This window comes from Anser anser, assembly GCF_964211835.1.
Source record: "Anser anser genome assembly, contig: HAP1_SCAFFOLD_129, whole genome shotgun sequence".
In the NCBI taxonomy this organism is placed as follows: Eukaryota; Metazoa; Chordata; class Aves; order Anseriformes; family Anatidae; genus Anser; species Anser anser.
The window spans coordinates 170,894-184,867 of NW_028153757.1; the positions used below are offsets into that span (position 1 = coordinate 170,894).

The window sequence follows — 13,974 nt, forward strand, 5'->3', positions numbered from 1 at the left end:
AGATTCTCAAAGCCCTAACGCTGGAGACCCTAACCTTAAAAAAAAAAAAAAAAGACCTTAAAACCCTAACCCTAAATACCTGACCATAACTAAAACCCTAAGACCCTAACCCTAAAAACCCTATCAACACTAAAACCACAAAATACTTTAAAACCTTAACACACTAACCCCCAAACCCTAACCCTTATAACTCCAACCCTAACAACCTTAAAATCCTAACCCTAAACCCTGGAAACCCTAACCCTGAAACCCAACCCTAGTGCCTTAGCCCTGAAACCTTAAAACCCTAACACCTTATTAGAAACACTCTGTAACCAATACCATAGGCTCAGGCAAGTATCTCAGTGAGGTAGCATTTTTATTCACGATTGCAATGGCAGGCGTCCCACAAGCCACCTACTAGTTCCATAACACAGTTTATATAATTTTTTTTTTCCTCTCGGTGACCAGGACCCTCCCCAGTTTCCCCATTGACTGAGTAATCCATGTTCACGATCTATCCAGTGCTTCACAGAAAATACACAGCTGCTGGCCTGTTACTAGTCAATTTTATTTTTTTCTTGACTGTTTTCCTCTTTGAGGTGGTAATGTTTCTTACACCGTGATTTCCACCCAATTGCTCTAAGGATTCTGGTTGTCTGCATTTTACAAGGTTGTCTGTTAAGCTTTCTTATCACTGCAAGCATATATCAATACCACCCTCCTTCCCTCTAAACGATGTAACTCTGTGCAAAAACATTTTTATTCCCACAACCTTGATCCCCTTACCCTAAAATCCTTATTCTCTTTAACCCTAACAACTCTAACCACAACCCTAACCCTTCATATCAACCCCCCGACGCTAATGACACTGACTAATGATCCAAACCCCAAACCCCAGGCAACCAACAAAGAAACAGACACAAAGCTGAAAACTACAATAAAGGCAAAACCCTGGATACAGACCCCAAATCACAAACACGCTACCAAAATGCTACAGAAAAGCCCCAGACGCAGGCCCCAAGCACTACAGCTAGGCCCCAGAAGCTCTAGACACATCCCAAAGCCAAAATGCAATCCCCAAACACTACAGAAAAGCCCCCAAACACCAGACACAGGCTGCAGAAGTCTACAAGCAGGCCCCAGCCACACCCGGATGCAGACCCCAACTGTCCACAAGCAGCTCCCAACCCACCCCCCCCCATGAACTGGACCCCCCACCACCACCACCCAGATGCATGCCCCAGGCCCCAGGCCTCAGCCCCAGCCCCCACACCCCAGACTCAGGCCCCAAAGGTGTACAACCAGCTGTTATAAATGACTGAGTCCCAAATAGGATTACAATCAGAGTTTACAATTTATTAAACGAATAGAGGCAAGCAAACAGCGCTGGGTGCGCCGGGAGTCTCTGCTCCACCGGGACGCACACCCGTTACGTAAGGCATCTACTTTTTTATACTCCTAGGCTAATACATATTTATTACTACTTCTAGAAGAGGCAGGGTTATTATAATTGGTTTCCCAAATCCGATGTCGCCTGCTTATCAGTCTCTGTTACTTTCTCAGGGGCCGCTCGAACAGGGAGACAGGGAGGCTCATATTTTCCTCCTTATCTCGTGGTCCAGGGAGACAGGGAGACAGGAAGGCTCTTATTCTTCCTCCTTATCTAGTGGTCTCTTGGCCGGCTATCAGAAGTTACTGCACATCCGTGCAAAGTCAGCAGTTTTTCTCCGAAGAAATCCCTTTGTTCTTTTCTCGCCTAAACCCAGGCCTCAATGTTAACCCTTCAAAACCCCTTAGTGGCACGAATTGCTGGACCATTTCTTACAATTCCTCCCTTTTTTTTTTTAATCATCAATTCGTGTCTCTCCTTCAACCTTTGTCAGTAACAATTGGATTTCATCAGTCAGTTCTCGGGGTGTCCACTTCTTAAGCATCATTATCGACACGTCACCTTTTCTCTCCACTGAAGTCATCACAAATTGGGTGCTATTTATTACTCGCCGTATCAACAACGTAAAGCAAGGTATCATACAAGGTATAAACAATAATGTCATTACACCACATAAAAATAAAAACAGCATCCTTTTAACCCATGGTTCACCAGGCAACCATGAAAAGAAATCCCAATCCATACCCTTCCAAGTTTGTACTGGGACGTGGGCTAACTTTCTGATTTCCTTTGTTATCTGCTTGACCACTTTTCCATTATCATCAATCTGTAGACAACAATTAGAATCGTTCAGTTTTCCACATACTCCCCCTTCTTCTGCTAGTAAATAGTCTAAGACCATTCTATGTTGGAATATAGCATTTCTCATTTGAGTGGATTGGTCAGCCAAAAGATCCAAGGCTGTCGCTGTTTGATTTGTTACAACTTCGAGGATAGCTTGCAACCTAATTATTCGGTTCAAATTATAAATAGGTTCTCGGGCTCCTGATATCAACTCATTTGGGTTCCAGGTGGCTGGCCCATAATGCTGTATGATTCTTTCAGGAGGCCATTCATCCTTTCCCCATTTTTGGGCACTACCCCCGGATAAGGAAGTATCAATAGATCGTTTTACTCTGTTCAGGTCATCATATAATCTTATTCCTAAATGATTTCCTTGTGTTTGTGACAATAAAAAGAACAAGGGTCTTATGTACCCCCCATAGCATATTCCCGACCAGTTTCCAGGTAGCCTCTTGTAAGCATGTTTGCCACACACCCAATAATGTCCCTTTAGGGCCCACGTCCCGTTTGGAAAATGACCATCCCATCCATCTTTACCCTTTGGGGCGTGATAATACAGAGTGTCCTTGTTACCGAGTGGTCCTGTTACAATGTCTGCCCCGTTTGTACTCGTATATGCACGCTTCCAAGCTCCCACGTTGGGTTTCCACTTACAGTCACAATTCAGTTCTCTTTGGCGACCTGTCATATTATAAGCCTTTTTCGCCGTCCAATCTTGAGAGTGTGGGAAGCGCCTTCAATCATGGGGTTGGGCCCGCTTTCAGAGCTTGTGTTACCATTCAGCCCTTCAGGGTGATCCAGCTCCTGGAAAAACTAATCACAATTTTATTATGGGTTTAAAAGGTTCTCATGTTATTTTCTCAGGACAAACTGATCTTGGTGAGGGAGAAGTCCGGTCGAGGCACTCTCACTCGGCGGTCAATACCCATAGGGGTTGCCTCCCTCGGTAGACCATACACGCCGCAGTGGAGGGTCCTACCCCGGTCTTGCCTTCTCCCTTTCCTCCCTTCAGACTTGTCCTCTTTATCCAGTGCCCTTAATTCATGCAGAACCTCATTGCTGGGATATCAGTTCCTCTTTAGTCTCAGTTTCAGTTCCCCAGGAGTGGACTCAACCCTCCAGGCTTCGGTAGTTATTGGTCCTTTTATTCTGGATGCGTGGGTCCAACCCCTTTCTGCTGTTCTCACAGCTGTTTCAGTAGTAAGTAAAACAAGGTACAGTCCCTCCCATCGGGGGTTCAATGATTCCTCTCTCCAGGTTTTTATTAAGACCTTGTCTCCTGGTTGTATCTTATGAATAGCAAATCCTAAAGGTGGTGTCTGAGTCATCATCCCAATTTCTCTTATCTCCTGTAATCTCCTTCCAATGGTAATTATGTATTTCTGGATACTATGATCCTCAACTACATTGTTCCCTAGGGGCATCCCTTGAGAATAAGGCATACCATATAACATTTCATATGATGATAATCCAGTCTCACTGTGTGGTTTAGTTCTTATGTTTAAAAGTGCCAATGGTAAGCATTTCGTCCAGGGCAGCTGTGTCTCCATCATTAACTTAGCCAATTGTTGTTTTATTGTTTGATTCATCCTTTCTACTTTCCCTGAGCTTTGTGGGTGCCACGGAGTGTGGTATTCCCACTGAATACCTTTCAAGGGGTACATCCTTCAAATCTTTGTGGCTGGCGTATGTTCGATTATTTGCACACAACTGTGTTCCAACGGTCCTTCTTCTGGAACAGTTCCTAGAAATACTGCTGGATATAACAGGTTAGTCGTTTTCAAGGTTATGTCATCTTGTTCAGTTAGGATTGCCTGATATTTCACCATCCAGCTGGGTGATAACCAGTGCCCCCCCCCCCTTTGTTCCAAAACGGTTGTTACCATATGTGGTCCAAAAACTTCAATACGTTTTCCCATTTGAAGGCAAATAATTTTCTACTATCTTTATCAAGAGGTATGCAAAAGAAGGCATCCTTTAAATCTATCACGGTAAACCATTTATATTTCCCTTTCACAGATGTTAACAATGTGTAAGGATTAGCTACTACCGGGTGAATATCCTTTGTTATTTCATTTATTGCTCTAAGATCTTGTACAAATCTATACTCGCCATTCGGCTTCTTTACTGGAAAAATTGGAGTATTGTATTCCGATTTACATTCTTCCAGAATCTGATATTTGAGAAATTTGTCAATAATTTTCACCATTCCCGTGCCTAGCTTCTATCTTAAGCGGATATTGTTTGATTCAAACAGGTTTGGCTCCTTCCTTTAATTCCACCTTTACCAGTTGTGCCAGTTTCGACTTCCCTGGTACATCTGTTTCCCGTACTGTTGCTATAACTGCATTTTCTACTTCTCTTGGAATATTAACAAAGGGTTTATCTTTGATCATTAGGATTTGGCCTACTTTGGACTCAGGTACCTTCATTATTAATTCTCCATCCTCAAAGGTTATTGTTGCATCTAATTTGGCTAATAGATCCCGTCCCAAGAGTGGCATCGGGCATTCTGGTACATACTAAAATTTATGGGTTAGTTCCTCACCCCCAAAACGCAAATCAAGGGGTTGTAAGAATGACCATTCTTCCTCTTTCCCTGTGGCTCCAATTATTGTAGTTGTCTTAGTTCCTAATCGTCCTTTTAAACTATTTAACACTGAATATGTTGCTCCTATTACATTTACAGCCTAATTAACACAGAGAAAGAAGCTCCCATAACCAAGAAAAAATTCAAGCCTCTGTCTTCGTTTCCTAGCTTTATTTCAACTAGTGGACCTGCTAGGGTAGATGCCCCAGGTCCCCATCATTCCTGACTGTTGTTTGTCCTGCAGCCTAAGACAATTTCTTTCTGATATCAGGGGCCGATTGCCCTGGAAAGAGGCTAGCCAGTTGCCTCTCTCTCTCTCTTTTTTTTTTTTTTTTTTTTTTTTTTTTTTTTTTTAAGCCAGGTCCATTTTTTTTTTTTTCATTGCATTTCAAAGTTGGTCCAGAAATTCAAAAATTCCATAAATTCCATAGGGGTTTCTTTTGGACCTTGTTGGAACAGATTCTCAATTCCCAATAGCCAATTTAACCAGATTTTAGTATTTACATAATTTCCGGGGTGATTAGGGTCTCAGTGAGGGGGTCGGTCAGGGGAATGCAATCGTTGAAAGTTCCCTGAGCGGTCCCATTGGCAATCTGAGCTCACACAGGAACTCAGGTTGTTTCAAGAGTTAGCTGCTTTTCTGTTTCCACGACAACTCTCTCGGACCCATCACGGTCCCCCTGCCCCAGAGGGCTCACACCCGCGATTTAGAGATCTCAGCCTCGGGTTGAGACGGAACTATTAACATTCCTACATCCTCTTTCCCTGCTCATTCAACTTCAAACAGCTCTGTTAAATACTACATGCCACACAACCTTTAACACCTCCAACAATCCTTTTAACACTTCCTTTATCTTTCTCCAGCCTGTACTTTTCTAATGCCAACACCAAAGGCTCAGTCAGGGGCCAACTTAATTCCAAACCTTTTCCCTCCAAGATGCTGAAACAACATATCACTATACAACATTTCATCCTATTTTCCTTCTCTCCTCAAAAACATTAATTGCAAGACACTGTTATAGTCGATTGATCCATAAAGTGGCCATTTAGTTTATATAGTGGCCACCATTGATTGCAATACTTAGTGAAAGTCCTCTTGCTTTCTGTGCCCCCATTTCTAACAATATCCTTCCAATGTGCCAATATGCACCCAAGGAGGCTTTTTTTTTTTTTTTTTTTTTTTTAGGACGTCTTTTTTTTGGATTTTCCCCTTTTCCTTGATTTCCCATTCCCTTTTATTTATTTATATTAGTTACTGTCCCTTGTTTCAATTTCCACACAAACCTTTTTATTGCAGGTTTTTACTATCTTTTCCTAATCTTCTTCCCAAATGTCCCAATTCTCTGGGATTAAACTCTTCTTTCCACATACAAACTTTACTATTTCAGATTATTAATGAGCCCCATTCCAATCATAAATCCGCAGGACTTCGGAAAAACACCTGAAGCACTCAGCCTTCTGTCTTCTAGACAAACAATAACACCTTTTCCACAAAATTTACATTTCAACAAGACCGAATTTCAAGCCGAATGCTAATTTTTCTCATGCACTTTGTTAGTAAGCCTACACAAAACAAGGAATCACTCCTGTGTATCCGTCAAGATGGGGGTTTAAAAAGGTATTGAGGCCTAAATAAATTCGCTCTCCCCCTTCTTACCAAATTCCCAGGGCTCAGGCCCGAACCACCAAAGAAGTGACTCTCCGTTCTACCACTTTGATAATCAGTCAGCCCCGCTCCCCCGATACTTGGGAAACTGACCGAACACCACCGCGAATATACCCAAACTTCTAAACTGTTACTTAGATAATGCTCCCACCTTCCTCCTTGACACAGTCAAAACATTTAAGAACAAAACAGGATTACAAGATGCACCACCGGGGGTGGATTGTTAGGATACAGAGGTGGTAGGTTATCCAATGACTCCCATTCATCATCTTTTTCTTTTTCCTTTTTTTTTTATTTTTTATTTTTTTGTTCTCTTCTTCGTCAAACTTCTCGTCTGCTTTTAGTGTAAATATTGAGGCTGGAAAAGGACGTGAGATCCTGATCCATAATCCTGCATAATCACTTTCCTCCTGGCTAAAAGGTTCCTTTGAATTAACATGTATATTTAAGGCCTGGCAAACCCAGTCTTCAAAGGATCCGAAAACGGGCCAAAAGACATGTGGTCTTAAAGGCTCCTTTGGCCATTCTGTCATACAATACTGAACCATTTTTAATTTACTTTTTCCCTTTTCTGGGGCCCCTATCGTTCCAATTTCTAATCATTATCCCTAATGGACTTTCTGGTGGTATGTCTGGTAATTTGCTCCCTTTTCTCTGGTCCCGGGTCTTCAATTTTGTCTGACCCATCTAGGAATTTTACTGTGGCAATTCCTACAGCCCTTGGTTGCCTTAGTGAGAGTGTCTTGCAGGGGGTTTAGGACCTATCACCCACCCACGAATCCTATAGGAATCGCTTCGGTCCTTCACCGGCCAAGTCCCTCGCGGGAGATTGGAACCGCGGTTAGAAGACCTCCACAATCGCTTCGGAACTACGTTCCGTCTCAATCACACTCTCACACACACAGGCAACCGAATCCCACCCAACCGAACGGTATACACATTAAATACTTACGACTCCGTCGTCTTCGTTCGGATCTTCGCGCGCAGAATTACGGGCAAAATATAGTGCTGCAGCCGGCAAAGGGAGCTCATAAAAAAATCTAAATCTTTGCTTGCCCTTATTCAGGTTCAGGATGGTGTTAGCCCCGACCTGACTCGAACAGGAGCCACCAAATGGTGGGGGCGCCCCTCCTAGATCAAGTCAGAATTCAGGAACCAAGACCATCCCGGACGAGCCCCCAATTGTTATAAATGACTGAGTCCCAAATAGGATTACAATCAGAGTTTACAATTTATTAAACGAATAGAGGCAAGCAAACAGCGCTGGGTGCGCCGGGAGTCTCTGCTCCACCGGGACGCACACCCGTTACGTAAGGCATCTACTTTTTTATACTCCTAGGCTAATACATATTTATTACTACTTCTAGAAGAGGCAGGGTTATTATAATTGGTTTCCCAAATCCGATGTCGCCTGCTTATCAGTCTCTGTTACTTTCTCAGGGGCCGCTCGAACAGGGAGACAGGGAGGCTCATATTTTCCTCCTTATCTCGTGGTCCAGGGAGACAGGGAGACAGGAAGGCTCTTATTCTTCCTCCTTATCTAGTGGTCTCTTGGCCGGCTATCAGAAGTTACTGCACATCCGTGCAAAGTCAGCAGTTTTTCTCCGAAGAAATCCCTTTGTTCTTTTCTCGCCTAAACCCAGGCCTCAATGTTAACCCTTCAAAACCCCTTAGTGGCACGAATTGCTGGACCATTTCTTACACAGCTCCCAACTGCCCCCCTCAAAGGGAGGCCCCAAAGCCTGCCAGAGGACCCTAGAGCGTACAAGCAGCTCCCAACCCCCCCGGCACAGGCCCCAACCCCCCCCCAGACACAGGCCCCAAAGGTGTACAAGCAACTCCCCATCCTCCCCAGAGGCACGCCCCAAAGGTGTACAAACAGCCCCAACCCCCCAAGACCCAGACCCCTACAGCGTAGAAGCAGCTCCCAACCCCATGCCCCCAAGGCACATGCCCCAACCCCTCCCCCAAGGCAGGCCCTAACAGTGTACAAGCAGCTCCCACCCCCCCCCAGACGCAGGCCCCAAAGGTGTACAAGCAGGCCCCTACAGTATACAAGCAGCTCACAACCACCCCCCCAAAGGCAGGCCCCAAGCCCCTCCAGATGCAAGCCCGAAAGGTTAAAACCAGCTCCAACCCCCTAACCCCCCCCGCCCCGCGCAGACGCAGGCCCCAAAGGTGTACAAGCAGTTCCCAACCCCTCCAAGGCAGGCCCCAAAAGTGTACAGGCAGGCCCCTACAGTGTAGAAACGCTCCAACCCCCCCCCGCTTCCACCTCGAGGGAGGCCCTCCCCCCCCAGTATACACGAAGCTCCCAACCCCCTCTCAGAGGAATGCCTAAAAAAGTATACAAGCAGCTCCTAACACCCCCCCCCCTCCCCCCCCAAAAGAGGCAGTCCCCAAAGGTGTACAAGCAGGCCCTCAAATCCCTTAGGTGTACAAGCAGGCCCTTCAGATCCCTTAGCCCCTGCGCCAGCTTTATTGGCGAGCAGCGAGGCTGGGGGGGGAGGGGGGCAAGACAGCCTTAAATAAAATACAAATATAAAAAGTGTTATAAATGGCTGTTATAAATCCAAATAGGATTACAATCAAAGTTTACAATTTATTAAACGAATAGAGGCAAGCAAGCAGCGCTGGGTGCGCCGGGAGTCTCTGCTCCCCCAGGACGCACGCCTGTTACGTAAGGCGGCTGGTTTTGATGCTCCCAGGCTAATACATATTCATTACTACTTCGAGAAGAGGCAGGGTTATTAGAATTGGTTTCCGGAATCCGAAACCCCTCCCAGGGGCGCCTGCGTACCAGTCTCTGGTGGTCTCTCGGGGCTTGCTCGGGCTGAATGCTGGTTGTCTTCCTCTCAGGCTTTTGTCCTTCAATTGTCCTTCAGCTCCCCCTTCCTCCTCGTTTGGGAGCCTCTGCGCCGGATTTCAGAAACTCTAGCAACATCCCCTGCAGTAGTCAGCACTTTTCCCTAAAAACCCCTTTGTTCTCTTATCACCTAGACCCGGGCCTCGATGGTAACCCTTCAAATCCCTTAGTGACACGAATTGCTGGACCATTCCTTACAAAAGGAAGGATAAAATATGTAGAGGAGCAATGGCACCCGCGAAAGCCCGGCGCCGCGGGCAGAGGCAGCGAAGGTTGACGGCAGAACAGTGCTCGGTTTGAACACGGAGAGGGAAAGCGAGGGGAAGGTGGCCGAAGCCGGCCGCAGTCTCTGAGCTCTCCTCCTCCTGATTGTTTTCTCTCAAAGCCATTTCTGTCTGTGTGCGGGCACCCGGAGCCGGCAGAAGTCCCCGTGAAGTCCTTCGGCAGGACGGAGGGCTGCGTGGGCTCCAGTGAGAGAGGGAGTTAGGAGAATCTTATCAAGTAGAGATAGAGCGCTGACAGCGTTAAACTAGGATGCTACTTAGTGTCTTTGCTAACTATGGTGCATTGTGCCAATTAACTAAAGCAAGAAGCCTTGGGCCCCTTACCAAGGTCAGTCTCCTAATAAGAGAGTGAGCCTGTCTTAAGAAACTGGGAGAAACTGGTCCTGCAGGTGGACAAGAGCCAAGGAGCAACTGAGTCTGTGCAAAGACAAGAGGTCAACTAGCGGTGACGAGGAAGAGTCATCAATCTTCATGCCCACGACCTCCCGTGCTGCCCAGCGCTGAATAAACACACCTACTTTACAATCTCACTGATTGTGGAGTCCCTTTTCCGCAAGTCACTAGCAGCGGTTTCTTCCGCAGAGGTTTTCCCAGAGACGCTTCAAAGCTTCCCTCGCGGAGCTGGGGCGTCGCAGGGGGTCGTCAAAGCACGCACACACACACACACACACACACACACACACACAGGCGTTGTTGTCCAAACAGAAAGTATTTACAACAAATTCGACAAGCGGTTTTCCTCTGCCAGCAGCAAATGCCTGAGGGCCCCTACAGCTTCACAAATCATAGCACAAAGAGCCTAAAGTTCCTCTAAAATTTAGGGAAATGATTCAAAATAGATCTGCTAGGGGAAAACGATCACTGGCGGCAGGGTACACAATACACGCGAGTCTCAGCTCTCCTCCGCAGGGTCAGTGCCCACGCCCAAGTGCGACGCTGATGGCACCCGAACATTTGCTGTAGCAGGCAGCAGAGCCAGCAGCTCAGGGGAGCAATTTTAAAAACCAGGAGGCACTTAAACCAACCCTTAATTGACCCAGTTACTGCAGGAGAGTCCCGACTACTCGCCCTGGAGTCCTACTGTCACCAGCAAAAAGCACCAACCAAAGCTTGGGGGAACTTTGGTACAGCACAAGAGAAGGGAGTGGGGGTAGCGTAGCCGTATCGCAGAGCTGCTGCTTTTCACACCATTTTATCATCCCTGATAATTGAAAGTAAGGCCGGGTGGGCTGACCCCACCACCACCACTCCTGGCAGCATGTTTGGTCCACAACGCTAGAATTATTTTGCTCCCTCCCGCCCTTACAGCTTCATCATCTGAAAAGATTACAGTCAAAACAATGGCATACACAAATAAAAGTCAAGAGTTGACATAGTAACTCCGGGATTTGGGTATCAACTGTCCGAGAAATCAGAACACCCAGGCTTCACAATGTGCCCAACATCGAGCTGTGCCAAGGGGGGGCGGAAGGAAGAAGCTTTCCGTTTAAGCCTTCAGAGCATCGCTCCATCACTACGTCAATTCACAGCCACCACAGCGTGCCGATGGACATCTTTCTGTGCCAAAAGAAACAAGTGTTTTGTCCTCTTGATATCAAAGGTAGCCACCTATACTTACGGAACTATGCACAAGACCTTAACTCTGACCAGCAGGAAAACTTAGGACAACTGAGTGCAGATCCTGCCAATTTCTACCAGTTCCAACTGTGCTTTAAGTCTCATTGCAAAGCCTCAGTTAGAAAAAGGATCACCTCGGGGTATCCAACAAGAAGAAGAGTTGTTTTCTTTTTTTTGGTTTTTTTTTTTTTAATATACCATAGGACTATGCAGTTCAATCATCAATCATCTTGGAAAGCTCAAGGAGGAGGTCATCCTCATCCTTCCCTGGGTCCAAGTCGAGCTCGGCTTCCAGTATGCCGTCTGAGAGTTCCCAAAGTAGCATCTCTAAATCCTCGTCTACAGATACGGGCGCGTTGCCTGTGGAACTCAGCCGGCGTGTCCTTGCTTCTTCTAGCTGGGAAGAAGCTGAAGTCGAGCTTGAGAACTCCATTGGCTCCACGGATTCTGCCTGGCTTCCAAGATGTGCTTGAGGTCTTGGCAGAGCAAGGAAGAGAACAATCAGTATATGCCATTTCTTAACGGGAAATCCCTTTTCTGCAAACCGGCTCTTAAAACCGTAGCCAACCCCTCCTGCACTTCAATCTTACCCAGGGATTGTTATTCAATTAACCCAGGGCTACATTTAGAGCCCAATATATTAGCAGGTACATTTTTCAGTTTGGGGGTTTCTCTGTGAAGCCAGAGCACCCGGAGTCTAGCAAAGATGGGAAACCAACATGGCCTCCCGGAAGCCCAGTGTCCGAGAACTACATCTCCCGGCATGCTCTGGGAAAACAATATGGACTCCCGGAAACCCGGTGGCCAAGAACTACATTTCCCAGCACTCCCCAGAAAATTGAGCCTCGCACCTTGCCGTAGGACGCCATTTTTTGCTCTGTTACATTACCGGTTTCGTGTTTATGGAGGGTTTTCCCGCCGTTTTGGGGGGTTTCCCCTCAATTTCGGGTTTTCAGCTCTCCATTTCAGAGTTCTTCCCCGCAATTTTGGGGTTCCTTCCCCTAATTTGGTGCTTCGCCCCCCCCCCCCACTTTTGGGGTTCCCCCTCCATTTTGGGGATTCCCCCCAATTCCAAGCCCCCCACAATTTTGGAGGCCCCCACCATCCTTTCTTGGCCTGCCACCCTAATATTAAGGTTCTTTCCCCCAATGTTGGGGTTCTCACCACATGTTTGAGGTTCCTTCCCTTAATTTGGGGCTTAGCTCCCCGGGATCTGGGGCTTTAACCCCAATTTTGGGGGTCCCCCCCAAGTTTGGGGATTCCTCCCCAGGTCTGGGGGGGGTCCACATTCAATTCTGGAATTTCACACTTCCATTTAAGTCTTCTTCCCCCCAATTTGGGGGTTCGCCCACCCAATTTTGGGGGTTCCTCCCCTAATTTGGGGGGGACACAACCGATTTTAGAGTCCCCCACCCTCCTTTTTTGGGTTCCCCCCTAATATTAAAAGTTCTTCTGCCCAATTTTGGGGGACCCCACAATTTTGACGTTCCTTCCCCTAACTTGGGGCTTCACCCCTTCAATTTTGGGGGGGTTCCCACCCTCTTATTTTGGCCTTCCGCCCTAATATTAGGCCTAACCCCTAAGAACCTTGACCCCTAAGCCTATGGCAACCACAGATCTAACCCTAACCCCTACCCCAACAAACCCTAGAAACCCTAACCCTAAAAACCCTTACAGCCCTAACCCGATAAAATTTACCACACTAAACCCCTGAAGACTGTTCTGGGGGGTCCACATTCAATTCTGGAATTTCACACTTCCATTTAAGTGTTCTGCCCCCCCAATATGGGGGTTCGCCCACCCAATTTTGGGGGTTCCTCCCCTAATTGGGGGGGACACAACCAATTTTGGGGGGGACACAACCAATTTTGGGGGGGACACAACCAATTTGGGGGTCCCCCCTATTTTAGAGTCCCCCACCCTCCTTTTTTGGGTTTCCCCCAATATTAAGAGCTCTTCCGCCCAATTTTGGGGGACCCCACAATTTTGACGTTTCTTCCCCTAAATTGGGGCTTCGACCCTTCAATTTTGGGGGGGGCTCCCCCCTTAGTTTGGCCTTCCACCCTAATATTGGGCCTTACCCCTAGGAACCCTGACCCCTAACACTACGGCTCCCACGGATCTAACCCTAACCCCTACCCACAAAAAACCCTAGAAACCCTAACCCTAAAAACCCTTACAGTCCTAACCCGATAAAATTTACCACACTAGACCTACGCCTAAAAGCCCTAACCCTAAAAATTAAGACCCTCTAAACCCTAACCCAAAACGTAAAGATTCTCAAAGCCCTAACGCTGGAGACCCTAACCTTAAAAAAAAAAAAAAAAAAGACCTTAAAACCCTAACCCTAAATACCTGACCATAACTAAAACCCTAAGACCCTAACCCTAAAAACCCTATCAACACTAAAACCACAAAATACTTTAAAACCTTAACACACTAACCCCCAAACCCTAACCCTTATAACTCCAACCCTAACAACCTTAAAATCCTAACCCTAAACCCTGGAAACCCTAACCCTGAAACCCAACCCTAGTGCCTTAGCCCTGAAACCTTAAAACCCTAACACCTTATTAGAAACACTCTGTAACCAATACCATAGGCTCAGGCAAGTATCTCAGTGAGGTAGCATTTTTATTCACGATTGCAATGGCAGGCGTCCCACAAGCCACCTACTAGTTCCATAACACAGTTTATATAATTTTTTTTTTCCTCTCGGTGACCAGGACCCTCCCC

At 46.5% G+C, this 13,974-nt stretch overlaps 1 long non-coding RNA gene across 1 annotated transcript; it reads right to left on the minus strand.

Moving 5' to 3' along the window:
* Positions 1-1,312: 1,312 nt before the first annotated feature.
* LOC310891550 lies at positions 1,313-8,430 on the minus strand. Its single transcript, XR_014577627.1, has 2 exons — positions 7,424-8,430; positions 1,313-3,971 (listed from the first exon to the last, which is right to left on the minus strand). It is a non-coding gene; the product is annotated as an uncharacterized lncRNA (long non-coding RNA).
* Positions 8,431-13,974: the final 5,544 nt, after the last annotated feature.